We start from the raw sequence: 18075 nt of genomic DNA on the forward strand, positions 1-18075 counted from the left end.
TGACCTATCAGAGATCCTGGTACTAACCTGCCTGGTGTTGAAGTCAAATCCGCCAAAACCAGGAAGAAGTCTGCAATCCACTAGTGTCAGATTTATTTGTGAATCGGGAGGAAGGGCCCTCCAGGGGACGCGTGGATATCACTGGAAAAGGAAGGAGGCTGAAGCGTCTTTTGTAAGGTTTAGGTTCCCGCCAAAGGAGACGGGAGGGTCTGGGGAGAGCAGGGATCAGTTCTGGATTGGATGCTGTTTTTGAGGCGGCATTAGGAAAAACAGGGATTAACCGGGGATTGGATGCTATCGCGAGGAGAGGGCCATTTAGTGACTGGGTAGCCCAGTAATGAGTAAAAATAGCAAAGTGGGCCTGGATGTCGTTCATAAGGGAGCAATATTACTAAAAGAAGATAAGGCATTTTACAGTCGCTGCATGCCAGTGGGAAAATCAAGGTTCTCTGTAAACCTCGCAGCTGGCTTTATCTGCGTCTGTCCTCCTGTTACTGCTGCTTTTTCTCATTTCAGCCAGAGCTGATTTTCATTCTTTTTATCCTGGCCCAAATCAAGAACTTTGGTTTGGACTCTTTCACCCAGCCTGCAGAACTAGACAGAATTAGAGTCTCTGCCTTCGGAGCTCCAAACTGCTTTCAGATGCATTTTAACGTGAACAGAAGTTATTTTCATTTAAGCAATTCAAATTACATCTTGCCCCTATTTATCCTTACACCATGCATTTACTGGGGATAGAGAGAAGAAGGGAGTGAAGAAAGGAAACAGTGGAAAAGTTGGGAGATGGGGCAAAGAAGGTATTGAATTATAGAAGAGTGAAGAATCTAGTCATGGAGAACAGGAAAGAATGTTTCATGGGTGCCCGTATATTAGGATTACTGGGGCAGGGGCATTATGAGTAGATTTCAAAAAACAAAGATGTTTATCTTTCCCAGTGATCCTAGTTTCACAGAGGTCCTAAATGGAAGGAGGAAGGGCCAAATTCACTTAGCAAAAATGTTTCATTTGGTCCACGTGGTAGTTTTCCAAATATATTTTAAGTAGATACCATAAATTAGTAAATCAGGAGATTTTACCTTAAAATCTAGATTTGTGTTTATCTAGAAAACAGACAAGTGCCCAGGGCCTCCCTAATTCTGTATATGGGAGCAAATTGCTCTTGTTAAGCACAAGCTTTCCATCATTTTACTACTCCTTGGCGAGACAGGCTGAGCCTCTCTTAAAGGGATGGGAATGCTCTTCGGTGATTTTTTTTAAGCCTCTCCTAGACAAGTTTAAAGTTTCTCTTCAGGCACTCCCCAAAGAGCTCCACTCCGCGCCTGTGTGAAGAGCCCGGTTCTATATAAGTCAGACCTGGCAGCAGTTCCTGGAGCCATATTCCTTATTAGTATGTGCTCCCTTAATGCAGCAAGATCCTTCCCTTTCTCCTTTCCCTCCACCTTGTTTTCAGTAAACCTCTTCTTCTGAATCTGTTTTGCCTCTTCTCTTGTTTCTATCTTGAGGAGGGTTCAAGAACTTTGCCGGTGACATTGAGAATAATTCAAGGTGTGGCCATGCCAGCCAATGCCACTAAGTTTCACTCTTTGCCTTTTGACCCACAACCTCTGCCGTGTTCCAGGGCACCTATAAACCCAAAGGAACTCCCTGAGCACCTGTGGGTTGGGAGCTAGGAGGAATGTCTGAGAAAGGCTTAATTGAACAAGCTTGAGACTTCTTCCCTTCCCTTCCTTTCCCTTCCCTTCCCTTCCCTTCCCTTCCCTTCCCTTCCCTTCCCTTCCCTTCCCTTCCCTTCCCTTCCCTCAATCCTTACCTGAGGATATTTTCAGAGAGAGTGGAAGAAAGGGAGGGAGAGAGTGAGAAAAACATGGATGTGAGAGAGATACATGGATTGGTTGCCTCCTGCACTGGGGCCAGGGTTCGAACCTGCAACCCAGGTATGAGCCCTTGACTGGGAATTGAACCTCAACCCTTTGGTGCTCAGGCCAGGGCCCTAACCACTGTACCACATCAACCAGGGCTAAAAGCACCACCCCCTTTTTCTTTTTTAATTTCAGAGAGAGAGGAAGGGAGAGGGAGAAATAGAAACATCGATGAGAGATAATATCAATTGGTGGCCATCTGCATGCCCCTCACTGGGGTTTTGGCCCATAACCTGGGCATGTGCCCTTACTGGGAATCGAACCAGTGACCTCTTGGTACATCACAACAATAAAACAATAATCTCCCACATCTTTTCCACATCTCCACCCATCCTCTGCTGGCCTCCTATATACTGCCATATAGTTAGTGTCATTTATGTTTTTCAGAATGACTACTGGGCTTAGAAGACTAAATTCTGCACATTTTTACTGACCCAAACTCACACTAAGAACAAATTGGGTGTTATGCTTTGTCTTAAAAAAAAAAAAGAAGAGGGCTTTGATTTGGCTGTTGTGACACATGAAGTAAGTGGACCCAACTATGACATCCACTCTTTCTGTTACCCTGATTCTAGGACAATATTCTTATGTTTCAGGCATACTTATCTTAGGGCTGGAAACAGCAATAGGCATGGTGCTAATAAGGGTCTTAACTGGTTATGCAGGACCCCTGCCAAGGTGCCTGTTCAGTAGGGCTTTAAAAGCATAAAGGTTTATATCAGGGCTTCATTAGGACAGTATGGGTGTGTGGTAACTATTGTAAGCCTAGGCTGTGACCAGGTCACTTCCACAGTGTTCCCCAGCAGTGCCTTCTCTAATCTCCTCCGAAAGCTCCTGGTCTTATCATTGAAAGCTATAACCTAATTGGTTTATGTCCCCTAAATCATTAGATCAGGAACCAAAGTTCTCTCACTGGCTTATTTAACCGTAAGAATCAAACAGAGAGTTGGAAATCTAACTATAGTTGTTTCAACTGCTTTATCCTATTTAGGAAATAGTTTAGTAAATCAAAACATTGTTCTATCCAGATTTCCAGGCTAGTCAGATCACCTGGGTTTGAATCCCAGTCTCATCATCTTAATTCTGTGACCTGAGGATGTTACATACGTCCTCTGGCAGCAATGTGCTTGCATAGTTACTGTGCCATTTCTTTTCATCTTACTCGGGCTTGGATAGCTCTGACAGATACTCTCATTTATTGTGATATGGTGTGGGTGACTTTTACTTTCCTCCATATCTGAGTCCTGATTGACTTCCACTCTTAGTTTTTATTTGAGGACAGAGTATTATTTTATCTTCTGTTTACTTTTTTGTACCTCAAGGAAATGGTGAGAGATAAGCTCTGTTGAGGCAAGAGACAGGCTGCATTTGAAAGCCTGAGTCATGCTGTCCCCGCTGTGTGTTTGTTCTAGCTGAGAATGACATGTCATTTCCACAGGGAGATATCCTCAGGCACCAGGTAGTCTCCCCATCTTAGTGAGCCATCCAGGAACTTTTACTTTCAGTAGAATCAGCCCCACAGTTTGCTTTCCCCATATCACCAGCTTTTGTTGCAGCTATTTCTAATAATGTATAATGAGGAAATGAAAAATGTAAGGAGATCCAGTACATTTTGGGGATACCAGTGTGACTCAGAATTTGGCATATTTGTCAGTGTAGCTTGAGATGGGTAGGTGGATGAAAGGGCAAAGTTAAGAAGTAAGCCCAGTGATCTGCTCTGTTTCAAAATCTTCAGTTTCTTTGTGCACCTGCCAGTTTATAATTTTTCTTTTTCTTCCATATTTTGTTTGCTGAATTGGTAAATTTTATCAACTGCTTTTTAAATTTATTTATTTATTTATTTATTTATTTATTTATTTATTTATTTATTTATTTATATTTGTTTATCCTCACCCAAAGATATTTTTCCATCGATTTTTAGAGTGGAAGGGAGGGAGGGAAGGAGAGAAACCTTGATGTGAGAGAGACACATCAGTTGGTTGCCTCCCGCACAACCCTGACTGGGGCCAGGGATCAAACCTGCAACTCAGGTACATGCCCTTGACTGAGAATTGAATGCAAGCAACCCTTTGGTCCACAGGCAGACACTCTAACCACTGAGCAACCAGCCAGGGCTAAAGTTTCTTTTATCTTTATGATTCTGATTGTAATGATACCTTCCTAAACAAATGATGATTTCCTTTTAAACTGTCATAATAAAACGTCTGAACTGTCTGTAATTAACCTCTGTTTTGTTGTTCTGTCTGGTAGTTTTTACCATCAGAAACTTTTTCTGGATTTCTATCCTAAACTTCTCATGTTGTAGGTCTTTTTTATTTTATTTTCTTCTCAATCTTCTTAATATTCTTTTTTTATCTTCCTAACCTACATCATTCCCAGACAGGTAAAGTCTTATTATTAAAACCTAAGGAAGACTTCATCACTAAGTACCCCTTCTCCCACTTTTAAATCATTAATGCACATGATAAATGAGATGAGACACAGTCCTAACACCCAAAGGCAGTGTATTAGATAGTCTGTCTCTCGGGTAAGAGAAGCTAAACTGTTGTAGTTGTGGTATCTGGTATTCTCTGCTCTTCTCTCCCAGCTTACACCCTTCCAGGCTTCACTCAGAGAGAAGATGGCATAGCTAAAGATACCACATTAAGAGAATGAGATAGATTGCCCCGCCAGTGTGGCTCAGTGGTTGAGTGTTGACCCATACACCAAGAGGTAGCTGGTTCGATTCCCGGTCAGGGCACATACCCAGGTTGTGGGCCCAATCCTCAGTGGGGGCCATGCAGGAGGTGGCTAATCGATGTTCTCTCTCATCAATGTTTCTATCTTTCTCTCCCTCTCCCTTCCTCTCTTTCTAACATCAATTTAGAAAAAGAGAGAGAGAGAGAGAATAAGATAGAAGTGAAATTATTTATCTGAATTCAGAGCCTTACTCCATTGTAGGCATAAGCATTGAGTTGCTACATCTCCAGACTCCTGCAGAAACTTACTCAAGATACCTGTCTACCTAGAAATTAGTAATTTTCTTTGGTTTTTATAAATCAGCTTTTTCAATTTTAAAAGTAATAATTGCACATAATTTTAAACATTTAAATAATAAAGTAATATTTACAAGTAAACATAACTGTCTTTTTTCTCCATATTCATCCCAATAACACTTCCCAAAATTAATCATGGTTAATCCTAGTCCTGCAACTATATATTTATATATATATATATACACACACACACACACACACACACACACACACGATACATATATATCCTAAAAGGATGACATCCTAACTGAAAACTGTTTCATACCTTCCTTTTTTTTAATTAAGAATTTGTCTCGATTATGTTTCCATTGCAACATTTATAGTTCTAGTTTATTCTGTTTAATGACATGCAATATTCTTCTGGGTCCTTGCATATCAGTTAGAATATTTTTAGCTTTAAGTATAGAAAACTTGATTAGCCCTGGCCGGTTTGGCTCAGCGGTTAAAGCGTCGGCCTGCAGTCCTGAGAGACCCGGGTTCGGTTCCCGCTAAGGGCATGTACCTCGGTTGCAGTTTGTCCCCGGCTCTGTTCAGCCGTGTGGGTGGCAGCCACTCGATGTGTTCCTTTCACATCGATGTTTCTCTCTCTCTCTCTGGTCCTCTCTCTCCCTCCCACTCTACCTGAACAAAAAAAATGGAAAAATGTCCTCGGGTGAGGATTTAAAAAAAAAAAAGAAAAAGAAAACTTGATTAAAAGTGGCTTATATTAAAAAAAAGTGGCTCATATGATAAGAACCTTTTTTATTTCTTATAAGTTTAGAGTCAAGTTAATTAAGCACTTCAGTAATTTCATGAAGATTCAAGTATTTTTTAGGTTAATTCTACAGCTTAGTAATATTGCAAAGATTCTATCAGGTTCTTTTCTTCTACTTTGCTATTAGTAAAAAAGCAAGAAACCTCATAGTCTCAACATGGCTGCAGCAACTCTAGGCATTATTCATCACTTAGCAGTATCTATGGTCAATGAAAAGACTGTTCTGTTTATTTACCTCTTTTTTAAATAATGAGAAGCTTGCAGAATACCACCTTTCAGGTCACATTGGTCAGGATTTAACTACCTGTTCATGTTAAAGTCAATCTTTGGCAAAGGAAATGAAACCACCCGGATTAGCTCATACAAGGGGTTAACAAACTATGGCTTATGGATAAATCTGGCCTTGTTTATTTGTGGTGTTTTTTTTGTTTTTGTTTTTTGTTTTTACAGCCTGTGAGCTATGGGTTTTACATTCTCAAATGGTTGAAAAAATCATTTAAAAAATAATATTTTGAGACACAAGAAAATTATGAAAATCAAAGTTCAGTATTCATAAATAAAAATTAGGGATTCCTAAAGACTTCTCTTTATACTACTACAGCAGAACTGAGTAGTTAGAACAGAAACCATACGACTTGCAAAGCCTAAAATATTTACTGTCTGGTTCTTTACAGAAAAAGTTTGCCAACCTCCGGCTTAGACTCTCACCTGAGGCCAGGGGTTCTCCCCTCTGAGCAGCAGGCTACATAGTCAGTAAGCACAAACAAAATCTGGGCTCTTCTCAGCAAGGAAGGAGAAGAGAATAAACTGATTTGGATAGGTAGTCACCAACATCTGTTTCATGTTACCACACATTTTTCTTAGAAATTTCAATCAGCTTTCTCAGAAAAGATTTATCTTTAAAAGTCCATAAGCAAGGGCCACTTACGTCCGTCTCAATGTTGGAAAAGGGAGCTGGTTTTCACATTGCTTCAAGCTAGGCAGCAGGTTTGGTATAAGGATTAATGTAATTGTTTCCTTATTGTTTCCAAACAGAAGTCCCAACTAGCACGGCACACAAAATCTTCTGTCACTTCTCTCCTGCTTGCCTCTCCAGCATTCCCTGCCACCTCCAGCGCGCGACTCTATTGCCTCTCCCATTGAGAAACGCTTAAAATGTCCTGAATTTACTGAGGCCTTTTCTTCCTCTTTGCTCTTGGCCATGCTTTAACCTCTACCTGAAACACTTTTCCCTTTTGTCCACCTGGAAAATGTCTAAGGTGAGACTTTAAGACTTAACTCAATTTTTATTTCCTCTGAAAAACCTTATAGCATCAAACTTGGGACTCTATCTTACTTTGTTGTCTTTGCTTGGGTTTTCTAAAAAGAAGAACCTGAGACAATGATTCACTCACATTCATTTATTTGGGAACATAATCCCAGGGAAAAAGAGTTGGAGGTAGAAGATAAGGAGTACATCAGGATAAGAAAACCAATGCAGAGATACATTACTGATCTGGTTACCTTTGTAGGCAATGGGGGCTCTTCCCTACTGGAGAGCTTCTGAAGGGCCAAAATTCATAATTGTTTGCTGAGACACAGAAAAAGGGAGCATCTCATCCCCTGTTGATGTATGCTTGCTCCAGGGAGTGTTTTACTCTCTCATACTTCCATGTTTGCATAGCAGAGAAAACCAAGGGTAGAAAGTAAAAGATACTTGGTGCAGCAATCAGGTGTCACATTGGCTCAGCTGGTAGCTATGTGAAATGGGCATAATAGATGTCTGATATACTTCACAATGTGTATTCCTCAGATCTGTTAGTAACTGCATTATGTGCTGTCTGTCATAGAGCCTTCTAGGGGGTAGTTGACAACAATGCCTACAAAAGATTGGATGCAGGAGTGTTGCAGGAACAAGCAACATTCCCTGAAGCTATGATTGGTTTCAAGGCCATAAGTGATAAATTCATCCTCTCTCTTCTACCATGCTGCTTCATCTACATTGTTTGCCAGGTGGCTTACCCAGTTCTTCATCTTGGAGGGGGCTGGAGACCTTAGTGTCTTTAGCCTGATTGTGGAAGGGCTGTTGCATTTGTCCACCTATGATTATCATTGGGAACCACTAAGAACTGGGTGTGGAAGCACCTTGCTACTCACTGCTTAGCAGGTCCAATTGGCATAATGCCATCAGTGTAGCAGGATGTTCTATAGAATGTAAAGTCAATCAATGTCCTTGTGGAATACACATATTGTGACAGAGAGCAGGAAAGTTAATATAGCCCTGGGGGCAAGATCAAGACAGTGAATGTGTACTTCTCTCCTCCCTATTTAATGGTCACTGCTTTTGCTTCTTTTTACGGACAGGGATGGAAAAGATCCTATTCACTAGTGCAGTAACTACATACTAGGTACCAAAGGCGGTATGGTTATATTCTAGTAAATATACCACAGCTACTGTGATTTGGGCTATTCTTGGGTTAACTTTATAGTAGCCCACGATCATTTTCTATGATGGATCTTATTTTTACAGTGGCTAAATAGGCTACATACATGAGTTGAACAGGAATATGATGGGTACAAACATCTCTGAATCCTTTAAGTCTTTGATGGTGGCATTGGTCTCTATATTTCCTCTCAGAAGTTTATCTTCTTTCTGATTCACTGTCTTAGCCAGTAAGAATGTACAGTTTCAGGGGCTTCTACTGGTTCTTCCTGTCACACGAATTCTTACTACACAGATCAAGAAACCAAAATGAAGGTTTTGCCAGTTGCTAAGTACACTCCATTCAAATTGTTCACTTAGAAACCAGGGATATAAGCAAAGGTGTGTCTGTGACTCCATTGGACCACTGTGAGAGGAACTCGGGCCATCTGGTTTCCCACTCTACCTGGAGGCTATGATAGTGCTTCTAGCTTCTTAGTATTAGTGTCAGCTCAGATCTTGTATCCAACAAGGCTTGAAATGCCTGTATATTTTCCTTTTGTTAATGTACAGTTTCTCCATAAGTGGGTATATGTCCTTTGTGGTATATATACTTGTTTTGGTATTGCAGGGTCTTTATACAGTATCCTCTTCAAATGATGGACTTTGGGTCTGAGAACTCACTTAAATCTGTAAAGTGAGTAAGAGGTTGCAATTTTCCATTGAGAGAGCTGTCATCAGCCTTCTGTTCACCAGCTGTTGATTTTTTTCTGGTTATACATAAAAGTCAAGTAACATCCTAGTGGATGCTCATTTAACTTGCCCTGAGGAACACTATGGTCTATTAATCATTATCTCAGAACCATGTGGGTGAAAACATTCTGGTTGCCCCTCTGGCCTTACCACCCATTATCATAATTACCATCTGGCTTCTGATCACTAGGATTTAATCCAAATTGATATTAGGAAGTCCAGTTCCATAGTAGAATCTCTTACTGTCATCTACAGTGAAGAACTACCACTGAGCTTCCCAAGGATGCCAGGAGTACCCTCACCACTGCATTTCTTACTGCCTTAGAGATGGATCTGCCCTCTGGAAAACATAGTCAGATGTTGGGTACTCAGGACTCATATTATAAATTTATTCTAACATTCTAACCTCCCTGCACCTTCTCACTCTTTCCTCCAGGCAATCAAGGCACTTCTAAAAATCTCTTCTTTGTTGGCTATAGGCCTTCATCCTACCAAAGCTTTGGGAAACCATTCCAACAATATATTAGGACTAGCTCCATGTGTCTTTCTTATGTCATGAAACTCTAAGTGTTTTCAATGTCACCAAATTCTCTCCTGTATACTATATTCTGTCCTCCCTTACCCAAAATTTTCAAGTTTTACTTGCATACCTATAATCCTCAGTTCCTTCAGGTAATATTAACCGATTCTTTATTAACCGGGTCTTACGATTCTTTATCTATATGCTATTGCCTTACCTAAGGTTTTTTTGCAGGGCCTCCACAAAGGAAGGCTGTTCTTCTCAGTCAAAGCAGAGGGAAATACTGTGCCAACACGGAGTTTAGAATATTCTGGGGGTTTACATTTCTCTGGGGGTTTGTCTCCCTGAATGCTATAATTATGAGTCTCAAGGTTCCCTTCTTCCCCTACCAGGGCCCTGACTTTGGCATAGAAGACTTGTCAAGGCAATTTTCAGTCTCCTCTGTAGTTATGTTACCTTAAAATTCAGCTCTGGGTTTGATTATCAGCACAATTTGCTCTATAGATGCAAAAGATAAGCATCTCTTTAAATAATGCTTTGGAGACTTCTGATTTTTATGGCCTGCCTAGAATTGAACACTAATGACTTGAGCTGAAAAGTCTTCAAGAAAATAAAAATAAATAAAAATAAAAGTCTTCAAGAGCCCTTAACAAAAGTGAATCAATCCATAGGTCTTAGAAATACCATTATCTTAAACTGTTGAAGGTCCATCCCTAGTCCATAAACAAATGCTTAAGTTTCCATCTACACCTCATCCCAACCATTCAGCAGTGAAAATCTTGGTGATGCTGATTCAGGCCACATGTTATCACCTCTCACACTTTCCATCAGCAGTGGAAGTGTCTGACTGGCAAGGCATTCAATTCCAGAATCCTTTCCCGGGTGTTTGCTTTATAGTCTACACTGAATGTCAAATATCTTCTCTTGGGTTCCCTTGAAAGGCAGGGTTTGAGATAAGGAGTTGGATTTTGTTAGTTTACTTTGGGAAGTGATTTCAGGGGGGGCAGGGTTAGAGGTCTGGAGAGGAATGGTAAATGCAAGAAAAGAAAGCCAACCCAAGGGCATCTGGAGCTTGGTCCTGCTGAGGGCCCTTTGAGAGCCATGTGAACTGTGCCTCAGAACTGTCAGAATTATCTGACACAGATGACTGATTCACTGGCTCTACTCTTCTGTGGTAAAAGGTTGCCCGAGTTAATGTCAACTCCCACACACTTCCCAGTTTGCACCTGTGCCAAAGTAGCTGGTTGGGCTTCTGCAGGTGTCCCATATGGTGGTGGCAGAGGAGTCCTACTGCAAAAAGCAAGATATGCTGTCCTGGCTGGTTTGGCTCAGCAGTTAGACCATCAGCTTGCAGACCAAAGAGTCGTGGGTTCAATCCCGGTCAAGGGCATATACCAGGGTTGTGGTTCAGTCCCCGGCACTGGTCAGGTTGTGTAGGAGGCAACCAGTTGATGTTTCTCTCACATTGATGTTTCTCTCTCTCTGTCTCTCTCTGTCTCTCTCTCTCTCCCACTCTACCTGAAGATAAATGGAAAAATATCCTCAGATGAGCTTTTTTAAAAAAAGCAAGAGATGCTCCATGCACTTGAGGCAAGGCCATGAAAGAGCATAGTTGGCTGTGGCAGCAAAGGCTGGAGAAAACAAGTGTATTAAGAGAATATGAAGAAGGAGTAAAAAATGTGACACACACACACACACTCACACACCTCTCTATTGTGCTAATTAGACTATATCACAGTTATTTCTGTGTGCCTGTCACCAATCCTAGATGTTAAATACTTTTAAAACAGAGACATGGGGTAAATTGGCATTATGTGCCTCCTGAAGTGATTCACAAGGAAGAAGACAATATCACCTCTTTGACATTCCTACTAAAAGCCACAGCCTGAATCTAATTATGAAGGAACAGCTGACAAATCCAAATTGAGAGATAGTCTACAAAATTTATAGCCTGTACTACTAAAAAAATGTTAATGTCATGAAAGACAAAGAAGGACTGTGGAATTGTTCTAAATCAAATAAAATCTGAATGCAACATATGACCCTGAATTTTGTTTTGCTACAGCAGACATTATGGGGACAAATGGCAAAATTTGAATATGATCTGTATGTTAGACAATAGTTCTGCATCAATGTTAATTTTCTGATTTTAATCATTGTGTTATGATTATATAAAAGAATATCCCTGTTTTTTGGAAATACATGCTGAAGTATTTAAGAATAATGGAAAATCATGTCTGAAAGTCTCAAAGAGAAATGATAATAAAATGTAAATGTTGGGGAAACCTAGGTGAAGAATGTGTAGAAATTCTTTATACAATTATTGCAACAAATTATGTCAAAAATAACAGAATTTTATTTTAAACAAAAGAAATGGATGTATATTTATTTATCCATATATGTGTATATCTATGCATATGTACAGTCGGCCCTCATTTATCACAGTTAATCAGTTCTAGACTCTGAATTTCCGTAAAGTAGGATTCTTTATTTATAAATCAAATATTTTTACAGTTAGAGCATAGAAAACCTATTTACGACCTTCTAAATATGTTTTTAACATTATTAGAGCCCTATAGACATGAAATAACACCGTTTAGTCACCATTACACTTATATTACCCAATATATTAAACAAAATAAGACAAAACAAGACATTACAAATATATAATTATTATTGTACATTTAATTACACACACACACACACAGTTCTTACACACAACCACTAACCTATGAAAATAGTGCAACTTGTTCGATGATGAAGCAATGAAAATGAAGAGATGTACTGCACAGCAAAGAAGAGCAAGGTTACTGCTCCTCTGAAGGCATGACCTCAGTAGGAGAGTCTTCAGGTGGTGCAGTATCTTCAGCAGGTGCGTTGTCTTCTTCCGCTGAAGGAGTACTAGGGGTAGGCAGTGGGTGTCTGGGTGCACGGCTGAAAAACATCGTGATAGGCAGTTGCTGGCACTGTCTTTTCATATGCATGAGGAAGATTTTGTAGGGTTCCATCACTCCATCAAGTGCATTCTGGAACCACAATGCATGCATCATTCGTGGGCCCCATTTGCCAGTCATGTCCTGTACTACCTTAATAGTTCTCACGACTTGTGAGAAACCCTCAAGTGTAAGGCCAACTTCCTCCTCCTGACCCCAGGAACCTCTGGCTGCTCTTTCTCCTCCTCACTCACAGACTTAGTCATCTCCACCAGATCCTGATCAGTTAAGGGATCCGAATGTGTCTCCAGCAGCTCATCCACGTCATCGCGGGTCATATCCGCAAAACCTTCTCCTCCCAGAATCTGGGCCAGCCTAACTGCCTTCTCTACTGCCAAGTTGCTTACATCCTCTGGGGTGAATCCTCTGTAGTCGTGGACAATTTCAGGCCACAACATCTTCCAGCTGGCCTTCACGGTCTCCATCTTTATGTCCTTCAACATGGCCTGGATGTTCTTCAGACAGGTCACGATGATATACTGCCCCCAGTACTCCTTCAGCAAGAAGTTATCCTCAAGGTCCATGCCTTCGACAAGGTGCTGCTGGGTGTTTTGCATGTAGAGGGCCTTGAACACGCATATAACACCTTGATTCATGGGCTGGATCAGCAAAGTGGTGTTGGGGGAAGGAACTCGATCCATATACCATGGTAGGATAGGTCTTGTGCGTGACCTCCAGCATTGTCCATAAAGAGAAGGACATTAAACTCCAGTCCCTTCTCCACAAGATACAGCTTGACTTGGGGGATGAAGCACTCGTGGAACCAGTCTGATGACAGCTGCTTCGTGAGCCAGCTCTTGTCGCTGTGCATCCAATGCACCGGCAGCAGGTTCTTGTTTTTACTCTTCAGGGCCCTAGGGTTCTTGGCCTTGTAGATAAGGGTAGGCTTGAGCAATAATCCCTCAGCATTACCACGCATAACAATAGTCACGTGATCCTTATATGCGCCTTGAAGCCATGAACCTTGGCCTCATCCTTGAAAATGAATGCCCGGGAAGACATTCTTTTCCAGAACAGTCCTGTTTCATCCATATTGAACACCTTTCTAGATGATACTTGCTCTCCTCAAGGATCTTCTGGAACGTGTTCACATAGTCCTCCGCTGCAGGCTGGTCAGCAGAGGCAGCTTCTTCATGGAGAATGACAGTCTTCAGATGATACCTCTTCTGGAACTCCTCAAACCAACCCTTGCTGGTTGTGAAAACTATGAATGTTACAGAAGAAGGTCCTGTTTGAGGTTCATCTGCCCTATTGCGCTGATAGAGCTGCCTTGTGGCTGTTGCTGATCCAAACAGCTAGGGCAGACTCCGTTTTTACTACGAACTTATTACGACTTGTCATGATGCGCTTTGCTTCCTTGTTGAAAGAGACAGTAGCTGTTACATGGATTTTCTTTTCATCTTTACAGATGAAGCGAACAGTAGACTCATTCAAGTCGTAATTGTGGGCAACCTCTTGCCATCTTTGATCATCACTGAGAGTTTCACCTTCTCCTGGATGGTAAGCATCTTCTTCTGGCGCTTAGTTTCATCATCAGAAGGCTTAGAAGAAGCAGCACATTTAGGAGCCATCGTGGGGCCTTGATAAAAGTTCTCAGAAATCGCAAACACTTGTAAGAGCAAAGATGCTTCCAATGCATAGCGATGTAGAAGCGTGTATGAGAGAAACGAACTTGCATGAGGCTGAGCCAATCAGTGGCCAGGATAGGAAGAGGATAGGATAGCCAATCAGTGAACAGCACACCCTGATTGGCTTGGTTTCACCACATCTGATTTTTTGGAAAAAAGTTATTGCCCACATACAAGGAGTGGTGGAGCAGTTGCACCTGGCATTGAAGGATTCCTGGGGTGCTCGAATACATAGGTCTACAGTCCATACGTACAGTAATTTTAATTGTAATTGTAATACAGGGGTGTATAATTGACTCAGACAACAGCGCGTGCTGTATAATTTTCACTGTCTTGATCAACTTTTTAATGAATATATTTGAAAACACTGCAATAGAGTGAAGCTGTGAAAGTCGAAGTGCGAAGTGGCGAGGGACGACTGTATGTATGTATGTATGTATATATGTATGTTTTTCAATCACCTAGCACAGTGCTTGCTGTCATATGGTGAGTTTTCAGTAAATGTTCTGAAAAGCAGAAGAATGGTCTGAAACAAACCAAGGGCAGGTTTCTGGGTGATGTAGCACTTCCTTTTCCTGTGATGATAATTCAGGACACCCTGACTAAGACTTGCATTGTTTCACCCTAAGCTACCATACAATTTCTAAATGAAACTATGCTTTAAAAATGTACTTTGATCAAACATTTTAGGAAGAAGTTATACCAGTTCTCTATAATCTCTCTCAGAGGATGGAAGTAGAGGGAATATTCCTAATTAATATTTGAGGCCAGCATTACCCTAATATCTAAACTAGACAAAGATGTTTCAAGAAAAGAAAAAAACTATAGACCAATATCTCTCATGAACATAGATGCAAAAATTTTCAACAAAATATTAGCAAATTGAACCCAACAATGTATACAAAGCATTATACACCATAACCAAATAGGATTTATCCCAGTTATGCAGGCTTGTTCAACATTTGAACATCAATAAATGTAATCTATCACAACAGGCTAAAAAAGAAAACTTACCTGATCATATTAATAGATGCAGAAAAAGCATTTGACAAAATCCAACACCCATTCATGATTAAAACTCTCAGTATCCTAGAAGTAAAGGGGAACATTCTCAACTTGATATAAAAAGAAATCTACAATTTACATCATACTTACTGGTGAGAAAAAAGAAGCCTTTCCACTAAGATCAGAAACACAGCAAGATGTTCCCTCTCACTCTCCTTTTCAGTATTGTACTGGAAGAACTAATACCATAAGACAAGAGAAGGAAATAGGAGGTACACAGATTGGAAAGGAAGAAATAAAATCATCTTTGCTTACAGATGACATGATTGTTTATATAGAAAAATCCAAAAGAATCAACGAAAAAAACCTCCTATAACCAATAAGTGGTTATAGCAAAGTTCCAAGATATAAGATTAATATATATATATACACATATATATATTAATCAATTGCTTTTGTATATACTAGTAATGCACGAGTGGACTTTGAAATTAAAAACAGATTACCATTTATATTAGCACCCTCCAAAATTAAAAATTTGAGTATAAATCTAACAGATTATGTATAGGATTTATATGAGGAAAATGAAGAACTAAATAAAGAGCTAAATAAATGGAGAGATATTTCACACTCATAAATAAGAAGACTCAATATGGTCAAGATATCAATTCTTTTCAACTTGATATATAAATCCAATGCAATCCCAATCAAAATCCCAATAAGTTCTTTTGTATTTATCAACAAACTGATTCTCAAGATTATATGAAGAGGCAAAAGACCCAGAATAGCAACACAATATTGAAAGAAAAGAATGAAGTTGGAGAACTGACACACTATCTGACTTCAAGACCTCCTATAAAGTTACATTAATCAAGACAGTGTGGTACTGGTGAAAAATTAGACCAATATATCCATGAAACAAAATAGAGAGCCCTGAAATAATACCAGATATATATAGTCAACTGATCTTTGACAAATGAGCAAAGGCAATACAATAGAGCAATGACAGACATTTTAAACAAATAGTGCTGGAACAACTGGATATTCACATGCAAAAACACAAATCTACACACAAACCTAACACCCTTCACAAAAATTAAATGAAAATAGATCACAGATCTACATGTAAAATGTGAAGCTATAGAACTCCTAGAAGATAACATAAGAAAAACCTTAGATGACCTTGGGTATGGTGATTACCTTTTAGATACAACTCCAAAGGCATGATCCACAAAAGAAGTAATAGATAAGCTAGACTTCATTAAAATGAAAAACTTCAGCTCCACAATGTCAAGAGATTGCGAAGACAAGCCTCAAACTGGGAGGAAATATTTGTAAAAAACACATCTGTTAAAGGACTGTTATCCGTAATATACAAAGAATGTTTAAGATTCAATTATAAGAAAATAAACAACCTGATTAAAAATTAGGCCAAAGATCTTAACAGACACTTCACCAAAAAATATATAGTAAATAAGCATACAGTGCTCTACATCATATATCAAAAAAATGCACATTAAAACAACAGCGAGACATGACTACATACCTATTAGAATAAACAAAATCTGGAACACTACAACAAATGCAGGCAAGAATATGGAGCAGCAGAAACTCTCATTCATTCCAAGTGTTATTGGTGGAAGTGAGGTGCCCACTGGTAGAAATGGGGAATCCCTTTCCCTATTGGCTGCTGGAGGTTGGGTTCTTATGATATCCTGAGAAAAATAATTTTCTAAGAGGATGAGTGATTTTTATTTGTGTGGAGTTACATCCCTCTGTTTGTAAAGTCCCATTTCCCTTAAACTAGTCATGAAAGACGTGAAGCTGGGGATTTAGCTGAGCTAAAAGCAAAGCCAGTGTCCAGAGCTTCTGTTCCATGGTGGAGTTAAGTCTGGCATAGTATCAGGCTAATTTCAGTCCATTAGTCCACTGTGTGGGGTCCACATGGTCGTGAGCCATGTGGGTGAATGCAGGGGAGTGTGCTGCCTACAACAAGAGAAAGAGGAGTGTGGGCAAGCAAGAAAGAGGGAAATCCTTTGTTCAGGAGCTTAATATCAAATCTTCCATTCCCTGGCCAGTTTGGCTCAGCGGTTAGAGCATTGGCCCATGGACCAGAGCAACCTGGGTTCAGTTCCTGCTAGGGGCACGTACCTCGGTTGCAGTTTGTCCCCTGCCACGGTTGGGGTCATGTGGGTGGCAGCCACTTGATGTATCTCTTTCACATCAATGTTTCTCTCTCTCTTCTTCCCTCTCTCCCTCCCGCTCTATCTGAAGATAAATGCAAAAAGTGTCCTTAGGTGAGGATTAAAAAAAAAACCCTTTCTCAATTTGCAGTGGCCACACCTATTCTGGCCAATGACCTGTTTCCAGGGTGACTGACAGAAAACTATTTTCCCTATGTCACCCAGACTTTACTGGGCATGTGTCTATTTGGCCTTCCCTTTGCTCGTTTTCTGTTAATTAGTAACTAGGTTAATTACAGTGATATGAATATATTTGTAATAAACCATAAACAGCTCAAAACTAAGAGTCAACCCTAATGTAAACTATGGATTTTGTGTGATAATGATGCATCAGTGTAGGCTCATCAACTGTAACAAAGGTACTACTCTAGGGGGATATTGATGATGAGGGAGGGTATGCATGTGTGGGGGAAAAGGCTAAATGGGAAATCTCTGCACTCCCCCTCAGTTTTGCTGTGAACCTAAAACTGCTTTCAAAAAATTAGTCTTTACCTGGCCAGTGTGGCTCAGTGGTTGAGCATCAACCCATGAACCAAGAGGTCGCCGGTTCAATTCCTGGTCAGGGCACATGCCCAGGTTGTGGGCCAAATCCCCAGTGGGGGCATGCAGGAGGCAGCCAATCGATGTTCTCTCTCATTGATGTCTCTCTCTCTCTCTCTCTCTTTCTCCTTTCCTCTCTCTAAAAATCAATAAAAGAAAGAAGAAGAAAAAATTAGTCTTTAAATATGAAACAAATATACATTGACCTAATGGACTTTTGGGCTGCCATTAATAAAATAAAAAGATTAGATTTTGGGGCAAGTGTAAACAAAATATGAAATTTA

The sequence above is a fragment of the Molossus molossus genome, unplaced genomic scaffold (assembly GCF_014108415.1).
Source record: "Molossus molossus isolate mMolMol1 unplaced genomic scaffold, mMolMol1.p scaffold_m16_p_10, whole genome shotgun sequence".
Classification (NCBI taxonomy): Eukaryota; Metazoa; Chordata; class Mammalia; order Chiroptera; family Molossidae; genus Molossus; species Molossus molossus.